This window comes from Aquarana catesbeiana, linkage group LG01 (genome assembly GCF_042186555.1).
Source record: "Aquarana catesbeiana isolate 2022-GZ linkage group LG01, ASM4218655v1, whole genome shotgun sequence".
In the NCBI taxonomy this organism is placed as follows: Eukaryota; Metazoa; Chordata; class Amphibia; order Anura; family Ranidae; genus Aquarana; species Aquarana catesbeiana.
Genome location: NC_133324.1, coordinates 289,275,234 through 289,289,637, shown reverse-complemented (window position 1 = coordinate 289,289,637; position 14,404 = coordinate 289,275,234).

Genomic DNA, 14,404 nt, shown 5'->3' with positions numbered 1-14,404 from the left:
GCACACTTTTAGGCCCCTTTCACACTGGGGCGGTTTGCAGGCGCTATTGCGCTAAAAATAGCGCCTGCAAACCGACCCGAAACAGCTGCTGCTGTCTCTCCAGTGTGAAAGCCCCGAGGGCTTTCACAATGGAGCGGTACGCTAGCAGGACGGGAAAAAAAATCCTGCTAGCAGCATCTTCGGAGCGGTGTATACACCTCTCCTGTCCATTGAAATCAATGGGACAGCGTGGCTTTACCGCCGGCAAAGCGCCTCTGCAGAGGAGCTTTGCGGTGGTTTTTATCCCTTTCTTGGCTGCTAGTGGGGGTAAAACCGCCCCGCTAGTGGCCAAATACTGACGGTAAAGCGACGCTAACCATAGCGGCACTTTACCGTCGTGTGAAAGGGGCCTAATATACTAGTTTCCTACTGCACTTGAACTAGATACTTGCAAATTTCTGGCTGCAGCATATCTCTTGCCCGTTGCCTTTGACAGTTTTTTACATGTGAGGGTTCAGCCTCTCCTCAACCTTAGGTTTCTATTGGTACCTATAAAGCTATGCTTGTGGCCAGCTGAGATAATGCAGGACACCCTGGTAGCCCTTTAAAATGCTAGAAAACCACTGTGTGTTTTTTCTTTTCCTTTCTATCTACAGTTCTAGTGATTTGTTAGGCTTGTACATTTTTAGGAATCTCTTTAAGAATATTTTCTGCACTTGAAGGCTAACATTATTCTTTGTCTTAGTAGCTGGCGTGCAGTAAGCAAACGAGAAAGATCCTCATATAACTGCTTACTGAAGATGTTGTAACTACTATTGGAGTCAGATCTGTCCTTCACTGACTCTTCCCTCCTTTAGTGGATGTGGCCAGTATGCATTGTGCCCAGAATGACCCTACCTATGAAATGCTTGATCTCGTTTAGAATCCCTGAACGTAAGGATTGATCCTGAAGCTTTGAGGACCTGCACTGACCACGGCAATCAGGGAACAGGGGTCTATTAATCAATTATATTATTCCTTCTATCACAGATCATCAATGTAAGTGAAGCCCTTCACCAACTGGAGAAATACACACACACACAATTTCTTTAAACGGTGCTCTGGGATGCCGGACTCTAAGGTAAAAGGTCAGTTTATTAAACACCATAGTTTAGCAATGGCCATATGTATTAACCACTTAACAACCGCCCACCACAGATATACTGCGGCAGGGTGGCCGCTCTGTGCCAGATCATGTACCTAGTACGTGATCTGACACATCTGGGGTGTGTGATGCCAGCGACCCACTCTTACTTGGTTTTATACACAGCAGGAGCCCAGCGCCAGGTACTGTGGACTCTATGTCCGCCGGCACTGGCTGATGACACAGACACAACGCCATCTGCCTATGTAAACAAGGCAGATTGTTGTTCTGTCAGAAGGGAAGGCATTGATCCTGTGTTTCTGCAAAGCAGGGACATGAATCTTTGCCTTACCCTAGTCAAAGCACCTCCCCCATAGTGAGTAAGCACAGGCTAGGCACACAGTTATCCCTTTGATCGCCCCTGCTGTTAACTCCTTGTCAGCCAGTGTCTGAGTACAGTGATGGTGCATATTTTTTTTAGCACTGGTCCCCAAAAAGTGTCAGGTGTCCAATTTGTCTGCCACAATATCTGTCCTGCTATAAGTCGCTGATTGCCGCTATTACTAGTAAAATAAAATTATCCCATAGTTATAGTGTCTACAAACTTTTGCGCAATACAATCAACATATGCTTATTGGGATTTTAATTAAAAAAAATATATATATTTAGCAGAATACATATTGGCCTAAATTGGTGTGTGTGTGTGTGTGTGTGTGTGTGTAATATAAATATATATATATATATATATAACAGAAAGTAAAAAATATTAGTGGTGCACCGAAATTTCGGCAGCCGAAACATATTGGCCGAAAATTGTGTTTTTTGGTGGGTGCCCAAAAGAAAAAAGTGCCAATACTGGAGCCGAAAAGGGGGTGGGGCCGCACATGTCATCCTGGCGTGCCCCTGTCAGAGCCATCCCCTCTCCTCGCGAGTGTCATGAGATGCAGCCTCACAAGTGCCTTGTAGCACAATCTCACGTTGTGTCACAGAGCTGGATCTGAATCGCCGTGCAGCCGCTGTAACAATGTCCCGCCTCCTAGACTGCTTCTTGTGATAGACGGCACACTGATCCAGTGTCGGGAAACATTGTGCTGTGTGTCATAGGAGGCTGGATATCGTTACAGTGGCTGAACGGTGATTCAGATCCAGCTCTGACACAGAGCTGGATCACATGAGATCCTGCTACCAGGCACTGGCTGGCTGCATTGATCTCTTGTATTATGTCTGCAGTCTCTGACCATCTTCTGTACCATGCCTGCTAGAGGTGTACCAAATGGAAATTTTGCCAATACTATTAGCAATGTGTTTAAGTAAAAGATTGCAGACATGATACAAAATTTTAATTATAGAAAAAAGTAAAAAATATAGCTTTTTTTTTTTTTTTTTTTTTTTTTTTTGTTTATAGCGCAAAATATAAAAACTGCAGAGGTGATCAAATACAACCAAAAGAAAACTCTATTTGTGGGCAAAAAAAAGGACTTCGATTTTGTTTGGGTACAACATCGCACGACTGCGCAATTGTCAGTTAAAGCCATGCAGTGCCATATTGCAAAAAATGGAGGATCGGGGCCACTCTGCAAAAAGAGCTGCACAGTGCAGGTAAGTATGACATGTTTGTTATTTAAAAAAAAAAAAAATTAACTTTAGTGTCACTTTAAGCTCGAGCACAAAGGTCTCAGAAACAATCTGTCAAATCCATCTCCAAACAGTAGAAGAGGATGATGCAAGTCTCCTATATAGACTCTGTTTACCACAATGCAGAAATAACATTTAGGTACACCTTTAATAGCTTCAACCATATTTAGTGCAGGGCAATCTGCTTAGGAGTAAACTGTAGATGTAAAGACTGAAGACAACACATAAGGAGGAGACAGCTTTTGGTAAGAAAGAATGCTTAGGTCTCAATACCAACATAATCCTATGAAGGTTTAGAAAAGGATGCCTGCAAAACAAGGCTGCTAGCTCTGAAACCCTCCTAGCCAAAGCCAATAGCCACAAGGGGGTTTCTACATATCGCAGAGCAGCAGAATGAGGTCCCACAGTTTAAGTGAAATCCTTACAGGAGGAGCAACAGACATCACCACTGTAACAGTTTATACGACTTAAATCGCTGTAAAGTATGTCAGGGAAGTTTTGGTCATCAAATTAACAGAATATCAGAGACTTCCATATGAAGAAAAATACATGTTTAAATATACCTGCTTAAAGTGGAACTTTGTTCATTACAGTTTGATGACATTCAATGTTTTTTTAGCATGAATTATGCTACCAAAATTAGAGTGTGCTGTAAATTGCCTCCAGCATTGCTCCCGTTTCTTCTTTCTGAAGGCTGCCATTTTGTTAAAGCCCAGAGCAGACACTTTCCTTTTGGAAACTCTCCCCCATTTCTATAGTCTCAAAAACTGTATGTCAATTAAAATATGTACAATTCCAGCCTTGATTGTATGTCTTGACTCAGCTAGAGAGGAAGGCTGATGAATACAGTGCTGAAATTCACAGGCTGCCATAAGGGGGGAAGGAGTGAATATCAGGGCAATAAGATAAGACACTAGCCTTGGAAGTTTAACTCTTTTGTGTCTCCTTGGCAGCAGCGTTTGTCCTGTCACCTCTGCTTTTCTTTTCTTCCTCCCCACAGTCTGTCATTCCTGTTGTTTTCTTCCTCCTTCAGCAACAGTAAATCTTAAAGCTGTCAGTTGATTGACAACCAGTGACTCTGATTTTAGGCACTTTTTTTTAAATGTTTTTACATAACTATACCTGCAGAAAAGGCCAGCCTGACGTGATGTACCAAGACCTAATTTTCTGACTAAAGTACCACTTTAAGATGATCACAAATATTAAGGAGACCCACCTTGCTTTGAATGGCAGGCACATTGAGTAATGATCTGATCGTCATTTTATCAGGCATGATTTCCTTCTTATCCTTATAAAGACTAACAAAACAGGATGTGGTCCCTTAACTACCAAGGTTTCAGTAGGTTGTTCTAACCCTGATATGTAAAACACACTTTATTGGTTACACACATTCCCTGGAATTCATAAAGACTGGCGCTGAAAGGTTTTGCAAAAGTGTCTCGTATGTCTTCTAGAAGTGGTGTAGCGTGTGCCAAATTCATGTACCTGTCCAGAACTTGTACTTGAATTTTTGAACTTCAGTCTCTTTACGCCAAAAGAAAGTTGGTTTTAATTAGCTTCACTTTCATAAGATATGAACTTGTGTGTAAACCAATGTGTGGTACCACAATGAAGTGGATCAAATTAGAACTTTGTGAATTTGGTGCACGAGTCACTGTCAGAACCATAACTGTATCAGTTCTTTTTTTTTTTTTTTAAATTAGACGCAGCATATTAACAGTAGCAATTAAAGTGATACTAAAAACAGTGTTTAATTTACATTGTCCCAAACATCAAGATTAGTTTTCTAAGTGATATACAGCTGTCACATGACCCAAATCTTTCCCAGACTGTCTGCAGGGAAACAGGGAACTTCTAGTCCTCTGCTGCTGGTCACATGTTCAAAATAAAAAAAAAAACAGCCTTTGGAATACAGTAAAAAGAAATATCAATAAACGGTTTTAAATTGTCATACAAATACATATATATATATATATATATATATATATATATATATTTTAAATCAAATCTTTTTTATTTAGTGGAAATAACATGGTGTGGGCGGATTTCTGCCAGTCACAGGCTGTGAGACGCCCCTTCAGCCTGTGTCTTAGAATAAGAGGGAGGTGAAGCCACCATTAATCTACATGTAATATCCCGCCCCCCATTGTGTTTAGCTGGTTAGTGGGCATGGAGGAGGGAGGCAGTGGGCTGTCATTTACAACTGTGTATATGTCCACATGTGTGATTGTATAGTCACATGGGCTGCTCAGATGTGATAGGGAGGAAATGCTCAGCATAGAAACTCACTGAAAACAGAGCATGTGCAGAGTTGTCACCACAGCTGCAAAATCCATAGCTGAATTGGGGACATGAACAGCAGGTGAGAGTATGAAGAGTATGTGGGATTGGCTCGCTGATTTTTCCAGAATTCTGCCCAAAGATAAAGTCAGATTTTAGGTATCCTCTGTAACAAAAATGTAATTTTTGGTGAGATGTTCCCAAAGGGTTAATCACTGCAAGTGCATAAGCAAATTATTAAAGTGATTGTAAAGTCTCGTTTAAAAAAATAAAATAACAACAAACATCTCATACTTACCTGCCATGTCGCAATGTTTTTGCACAGCCCAGATCCTCCTCTTCTCAGGTCCCTCTTCTGTACTCCTGGCCCCTCCCTCCTGTCAAGTGCACCCGAGATGAGCTGCAGCTCCGCGTGTCCATTCAGACACAAGGCTGCTGTTCGGCCCACCCCCTCTCTCTCCTGATAGGCTAACTGACTTTGATTGACAGCCCTTGGAGCCAATGGTGCCGCTGCTGTGTCTCAGCCAATCAGGAGGGGAGTCCCGGATGGCCGAGGGACTCGTGGACATCGCTGGACAGAAATGGGGCTCAGGTAAGTAATTAGGGGGTGCTGGGGCAGCTGCTACTCAGAAGGCTTTTCATCTTAATGCATTGGGATAAAAACCTTCTGCCTTTACAACTCCTTTAATGAAAAAGTCTTTTCCATTCAGATGCACTCTGCAGACTCTTCTGATCAGAAACAGGTAGGACTCTGCAACAAAATTTATTAAAATCCTTGCATATAAGTGTACCACAAAGTGCCACTATTTCATGTTTACTTGGGTGTATATAGCTCTTTTATAGGAGCAGCATGGATTATAGTTTTTATAATTTAACAAAAAAAAAAATAACAAACTGCAATTTTTATTTTACACATACGTATGAACATATCGGGATTTTAGGATGAGTTGACATGGCTGCCTTTAAATGAATGGGCCCTAGACAAAGAGAACCACAAACACTTTTAGCTGAGTGTGGAAAATTTAAAGCCACAAACAGGTCTTTTTTTTAACATCTGTGATCCATTCCCCTTTCTTATTCCTGTTTTGGCGTCATATAGGTGAGAGAAAAATCCCCCAATGCAATCACAAACGAATACAAAAAGAAAACACTTTACACATACAGAAGGGCTTCTTCACGGTAAAGCTATGGAAATGACACCTTCAGGAACAGTATTTTTTTTTTTTTTGTTATTTACAAAAATGCTGGTTGCATTCCTGTATGCATACACTATAACTGCCTATTAACATTTCCAAATGACAAACACCACAGATTGTTGATCCAGGGAGTATCGAAATGCCGATTGGTAAGGATTTCTTTTTCCCCCGGTGTAGCAAATTGGACCTTACTTTGAAGTGATATTATTAGGCATACGTTGTTTGTTTTTGTTTTAACATGTTATGCTAACCTGCTCTTGCTCAGAGGCCCCTGCCAGTGCTCCTGGCTCCTCCGTCTTGACCAGTGCCCCCAATAGCAAGCCACTTGCTATGGAGGCACTGGTGTGTGCTCGCCCCCCCGAGCCCTGCTCTATGCATCCATAAGACACAGAGCTGTGGCTTGCCCTTCCCCTGCTCTCTCCTCATTGTCTTCCTGGCTGTGATTGACAGCAGTGAGAGTCAATGACTCCCGCTGCTGTGCCTCAGCCAATGAAAAGAGAGACCGGGAACAGCCGGGGCTCCCATGCACATCTCTGGATCGAGAAGGGGCTCAGGTGAGTATTATGGGGCTGTGGGGAGAGCAGCAAACAACGTTTTTTACCTTCATGCATAGAATGCATGAAGGTAAAAAAAAACCTTCAGCCTCTATAACCACTTCAAGAGTTTTTTCCTTTTTCTGGACCAAAAAGTTTTGGTTGGACAGCTGCCCTCATGTATATCTGCTAACTGCACGCAGATACAATATCTTCACACTAAGCTTATCTTTTTGAACACAAATCTAAAACAATCATTAAAAAAAGCTATCCATTCCCTATAAGCACCCATTCAACATCTGTGTAATTTGTCATGCATTTCCTGCAGAGTGATAACACGCAACCTATTTCAATCATTCAACTGTGCCCTTTTGCAATAGGGTGCTGTGCTTCTGATTTTTCGCACAAAAAAAAGGTACATGAGTTTTTTTTTGTGTGTAGAATTACACATTTTTGGCCCTATGGAACTTCTTGTCTTCAATAAAAGCACCTGAAAAAGCGTGACACAAACATTTTAGTGCCTAACAACTGGTCTCCTCCTCCTAGCAACCCTAGTCCTGTTAAGAAAATGTAGGACTCAAGAGTGTACATGCAGGATATGGAAACTTTCATCCACCTGGTGAGGGTCCACATGACGCTCTATGACCCCAGTGATGCCCATTACAAGAACTGGACCCATTACAAGTTGCAGAGACCCTAGGAAGAAATTAGGCATAACTTTTTCCCAGATTTGAAGACATAATTAGCCTCACAGAAAGACAACAAAGGTCATCTATATGTTTGTACGACCCATTTGTTAGGTATGCTTTATTTTTTTATAACAGAAGGTATGCCTTTAAAATGACACTGCATTACTACTGTATTACCTTCCTTAAAAAGGTTTATTTTCATAAAGAAAACCTGGCTAGTATTATTGTTCAGCATTGCAGTAGCATGCACTCCCAAACACATGGGCCCTGTCAGAAGTTTGAGGTACGGTTTCTTGCGACAGTATTCGGCCCCCTTGAACTTTTCAACCTTTTGCCACATTTCAGGCTTCAAACATAAAGATATAAAATTTTTATTTTTTGTGAAGAATTACCAACAAGTGGGACACAATTGTGAAGTGGAACGAAATCTTTTGGATTTTTGAAACTTTTTTAACTAATAAAAAAATGAAAAGTGGGGCGTGCAAAATTATTCGGCCCCCTTGCGTTAATACTTTGTAGAGCCACCTTTTGCTGCAATTACAGCTGCAAGTCGCTTGGGGTATGTCTCTATCAGTTTTGCACATCGAGAGACTGAAATTCTTGCCCATTCTTCCTTGCAAAACAGCTCAAGCTCAGTGAGGTTGGATGGAGAGCGTTTGTGAACAGCAGTTTTCAGCTCTTTCCACAGATTCTCGATTGGGTACAGGTCTGGACTTTGACTTGGCCATTCTAACACCTGGATACGTTTATTTGTGAACCATTCCTTTCTAGATTTTGCTGTATGTTTGGGATCATTGTCTTGTTGGAAGATAAATCCCCGTCCCAGTTTCAGGTCTTTTGCAGACTCCAACAGGTTTTCATCCAGAATGGTCCTGTATTTGGCTGCATCCATCTTCCCCTCAATTTTAACCATCTTCCCTGTCCCTGCTGAAGAAAAGCAGGCCCAAACCATGATGCTGCCACCACCATGTTTGACAGTGGGGATGGTGTGTTGAGTGTGATGAGCTGTGTTGCTTTTACGCCAAACATATCGTTTTGCATTGTGGCCAAAAAGTTTGATTTTGGTTTCATCGGACCAGAGCACCTTCTTCCACATGTTTGGTGTGTCTCCCAGGTGGCTTGTGGCAAACTTTAGACGAGACTTTTTATGGATATCTTTGAGAAATGGCTTTCTTCTTGCCACTCTTCCATAAAGGCCAGATTTGTGCAGTGTACGACTGATTGTTGTCCTATGGACAGACTCTCCCACCTCAGCTGTAGTTCTCTGCAGTTCATCCAGAGTGATCATGGGCCTCTTGGCTGCATCTCTGATTAGTCTTCTTCTTGTCTGAGCTGAAAGTTTAGAGGGACAGCCAGGTCTTGGTAGATTTGCAGTGGTTTGATACTCCTTCCATTTCAAAATGATCGCTTGCACAGTGCTCCATGGGATGTTTAAAGCTTGGGAAATCTTTTTGTATCCAAATCCGGCTTTAAACTTCTCCACAATAGTATTACGGACCTGCCTGGTGTGTTCCTTGGTCTTCATGATGCTCTCTGCGCTTTCAACAGAACCCTGAGACTATCACAGAGCAGGTGCATTTATACAGAGACTTGATTACACACAGGTGGATTCTATTTATCACCATCAGTCATTTAGGACAACATTGGATCATTCAGAGATCCTCGCTGAACTTCTGGAGTGAGTTTGCTGCACTGAAAGTAAAGGGGCCGAATAATTTTGCACGCACCACTTTTCAGTTTTTTAATTGCTAAAAAAGTTTAAAATATCCAATAGATTTCGTTCCACTTCACAATTGTGTCCCACTTGTTGGTGATTCTTCACAAAAAATTAAAATTTTATATCTTTATGTTTGAAGCCTGAAATGTGGCAAAAGGTTAAAAAGTTCAAGGGGGCCGAATACTTTCGCAAGCCACTGTATTTAGTGTTTCTAGAAGTCAGCATTTCAAAGATTTTCACGGTGCACATTTGGCTAGACATTGAGCCCGGTGATAATTTTTTTGTGAGCGGCAGTTAAAGAAATCCTATAAATGAGTGATTATTTTTCTGTTTCAATAAATTTTATTGAATAAACATTGGAAAAACAAGCATGTGTCATTGTTTTCAGCTACAAAAAAGTATGCATCTGAATGTTCCACAAAAAAAGGATATACAAGTAAATAAAGCATAAGAAATGTGAGTCAACAGCAGGTCACTATTCAATAAGGACTTTCAAGTAATACTTAGTCCCCAATAAGTGATTTTTGAATAAAGTTCCATTGTCAAGAAACAGTTACAATTACCAGTGTTTACTGTATTTTATCAGGCAAGAGAACAAGAGAGTAGACCTCAAACTTTTAGAATTTCTTATTTAATAATTTTCACTAGATGTAATCTGCCACGGAAGCTGTCCTGTGGGAGACATAAAGAAGGATGCAAAATCTTCCCGGATGTTTGCACTATGTGTGTTGTCCTGAGTTCTAGTCCAATGGGCTCTTCCCATGCTGTGAGTGAGTGAGTCTTCAAAAATGAAGTCTTCACGCTCCAGAACAAAGTTGTGCAGAGCACACGCTGATTTAACAACAGTGATAGCATCCTGCATGTCCAAGTTGATGGGAGTGCGCAACACATGCCACTTATTGGAAAGGATGCCAAAAGCTTCCTCAACAACTTTTTGTGCCCTGTGATGGCGATAATTGAAAACCTTCTCCTGTAAATTTCGTGAGAAATTTAAATAGGGCTTTAGCAAGTGCTCACCTAAGGCAAAGGCCTCATTTCCTAAAAAGACAAAAGGTAGAGTAGGACCTGTTACCGGTAGTGGACAGTTCTCAGGCAGGTCAAGTCCATCTTCATGCAGCATCTGTCCAAATGAAGAGTGGTCAAAAATATTGGAGTCAACACAGCTTCCATATGACCCTACATCAATATAACTAAAATAATAATTTGCATCAGCCACTGCTAATAAAACAAAAGGAAATTTTTTTGTGTAATTAAAGGAATTGCTGCCACTTGATCCTGGCTTGATAATTTGCAAGTGTTTCCCATCAATTGCTCCCAAACAATTGGGGAAATTGTAACGCTCCCAGAAAAGATGGGATATCTCTGACCATTCTTCCTTTGTAGGTTTTTTTAGGACCTCATCCTTCAGCACATCCCATATGACTGCACAGGTGTCACGGATAATGTAGCTCGTCGTCCTTTTTCCCACCATAAAATGGAAGTGCAGACTAGCCAAGGACTGACCAGTGGCTAGGTACCTAAAAAAAAACAAAAAACAAAAGAAAAAATATAATTGTTTTGCAAAGCACAGCTTAAAAGCCAAGTTGAAAAGTGTCAGACTCATACTGTATGGGCACCTCTGTGAGCAGTTTAGAGAGGTTAACACAATGTCAAATGTTCAAAGGAATATTTTGAATTTGCAGCAAGTAAAGCAGCTGAGAATCAGCACAGGAAGACGTGGACAACATTTTAAAGGGTAAGTTCACCTTTACAGAAAAATCTGTAAAGTGAATTTACACAGGACCCCCCCTCTCCAGTCCCGCTGACCTGAATGGCCGCCCATTCTGAGCTCCGGTATAGCCGCCTCACGGCTCCGGGCTTAGAAATCCCTGGAGCTTAATCTCCTAAACATATACCGTCAGGAGGTACGTTTAGCAGCACTTTAATTGATCAGCGCCATCACACGGACCAATCAGAAGCCATGTAGCCCGTCCTCTCAGCGGGGAGGAAGAAGAGGAGAGAGCTGAGAGGATTTCTAAGCCCCAGAGCTGCGAGGCGGCTATACCGGGGCTCAGAACGGGCAATCGCCGCCATTCAGGTCAGTGGGACTGGGGGGGGGGGGGGGGGGTCGGGATCCTGTGTAAGTTCACCTTACAGATTTTTCTGTAAAGGGGAACACACTTTAAAGAGCACCCAATTCTTGAAGTCCAATCTATTACTAGCAACACATCAGTTACACCTTTACCTGAAGAGCAGACTGCATCTTTATAGTCCAGGACAACCAGAATGCCCACACGAGAGCCACCAACCAAAATTTCAACCTGATGCTGGACATACGGGAAATAAATAGGTGCCCAGTGAGCACCAAGTGGAGATGCAATCCTGGGTCATGCAATACATTACCTCAGTCATTCCTCCTCCATCTAAAAAACCTTCCACTCTTTCCTTCGGAAGTACAGGCTGTACTTCATAAAAAGGTAAGTTAGAAGAAAAATTTTTTTTTTTAACTAGCCAAACATGAGGGGTGGAGAAGTGGTCTTTCATTTAAGACCACTTCTTTAAAGTGGGTGGAACTCCGCTTTAAGCATTGTTTACCTCCAGATTTTGATGACACACTATTTTTGCATTGGTAATTTTACTCTATTTGCCTTGACTATAATTTCTATTCATTTGGGATCACATCACCACTTGTAAACCCCCCTCCCCCCATTCCCTTCCCCCCTTTTTTCTACCCTCTTCTCTCTATCGACGCCTATTTTTTGTTTTCTTTCCAACTTTTAATATCGTGTGGTACTTATATACACATCATCTCTTCTGTTTTTAATATATACCTATTAGATCAGTGGTTCTCAACTCCAGTCCTCGGGACCCACCAATAGGCCAGATTTTACGTATTACCTTGGGGAGTTGCCGACTAGAATACTACAATCACTGAGCAGCAAGTGATATCACCTGTGATGTATTTCAGCTATCTTGCAAACCTGACCTGTTGGTGGGTCCTGAGGACTGGAGTTGAGAACCACTGTATTAGATTAATTTGCCTTGTTACGGCTCTTGCAAAATGAACCAATAATCACTAGCTTACTTTTTTCCTTCTGATGGGATTTTGTAATGCTTTTGATGTAATACTTTATTGGTTTATTCGTTGCTCTATCCGTTAAATTTTTACATTATGTGCTCATCCTGTTCATAAATCAATATGTTTAGCTTTATTGCTATTTGAATATTGTACCACCATCCTTGTATGTACTCAATTTGTCAATCTTTGTTATATTTAAAAAATAATTAACAAATTTGACGAGAAAAATTAGGAGACAGATCCACCTAGCAATGGTGGAACAAGAAGCAGCCTGCACTTTCCAAGAACCTTCAAGTTACATAAACAGGGAATCATACTGACAAATGGAGGCCAGAGCGAGAGTAAGAATCAAACAGCCTAAACCACAGGGCAATCTCTTTAGGAAGCTTAAAAACAGGACAGAACTGTGGTAAACAACATCCTTGTTAATGTGGAAGGAAAAAAACACCATGGGTAAAAAAGGAAGCTCTAGGCCCCAAAACAATTTTGTTCTTGTGAAGCTGATGTGAAGGGTTCCTTACAGGGTAAAGTCATCAACGCGGAAACCCTCTGAAAAAATGTAATGGCCACAAAAAAGGCCACCTTACAAGAACAGAGAGAGGAATGTTCCTGATATTTTTAACTGGCAGTTTCTGGAATACCAAAAAAACTAGATTGAGGTCCCACAGAGTCAACGGAGGACACACAGGAAGCACTATACAGGTAACATCCTGAAAAAGGCTCTCACAAACGAATAAGAAGCAGGACATCTCTGAAAGAGAACCTCCAAGGCGAAGATCTGATCCTTAATGGTCCTCAATGATAAGGAAGGGTGGGTCCAGCAGCCCCTGAAGTAAGACGGGGGAAGATGGATGCAGCGTCCATTGGGGACGACGTGGGCTTCGTTTGCATGTAAGTGTCACATAATGTGCCAGTATGAGATGCATACAAGCACATTATGCCTTTACTTTGCAGGAAAAAAAAAAATTAATTTATATATATATATACACACACACACACAGTATCTCACAAAAGTGAGTGCACCCCTCACATTTTTGTAAATATTTTATCATAACTTTTCATGTGACAACACTGAAGAAATGGCACTTTGCTACAATGTAAAGTAGTGAGTGTACAGCTTGTATAAGTGTAAATTTGCTGTCCCCTCAAAATAACTCAATACACAGCCATTAAGGTCTAAACTACTGGCAACAAAAGTGAGTACACCCCTAAGTGAAAATGTCCAAATTGGGCCCAATTAGCCATTTTCCCTCCCCGGTATCATGTGACTCATTATTGTTACAAGGTCTCAGGTGTGAATGGGGAGCAGGTGTGTTAAATTTGGTGTTACTGTGCTTACTCTTTCATACTGGTCACTGAAAGTTCAACATGGCACCTAATGGCAAATAACTCTTTGAGGATCTGAAAAAAAAGAATTGTTGCTCTACATAAAGATGGCCTAGGCTATAAGAAGATTGACAAGACCTTGAAACTGAGAGCTGCAGGAAGGTGACAAAGACCATACAGAGGTTTAACCGGACAGGTTCCACTCAGAACAGGCCTTGCCATGGTCGACCAGAGAAGCTGAGTGCACGTGCTCAGCGTCATATCTAGAGGTTGTCTTTGGGAAATAGATGTATGAGTGCTGCCAGCATTGCTGCAGAGGTTGAAGGGGTGGGGGGTGAGCCTGTCAGTGTTCAGACCATACGCCGCACACTGCAGAAATTGGTCTGTATGGCTGTCATCCCAGAAGGAAGCCTCTTCTAAAGATGATGCACAAGAAAGCCTGCAAACAGTTTGCTGAAGACACGCAGACTAAGGACATGGATTACTGGAACCATGTCCTGTGGTCTGATGAGACCAAGATAAACTTATTTGGTTAAGATTGTTTCAAGCATGTGTGGTGGCAACCAGGTGAGGAGTACAAAGACAAGTGTAACTTGCCTACAGTCAAGCATGGTGGTGGGAGTGTCATGGTCTGGGGCTGCACGAGTGCTGCCGGCACTGGGGAGCTACAGTTCATTGAGAGAACCATGAATGCCAACATGTACTGTGACATACTGAAGCAGAGCATGATCCCCTCCCTTCGGAGACTGGGTGACAGGGCAGTATTCCAACATGATAACGACCCCAAACACACCTTAAAGACAACCACTGCTTTGCTAAAGAAGCCAAGGGTAAAAGGTGATAGACTGGCCAAGCATGTTTCCAGACC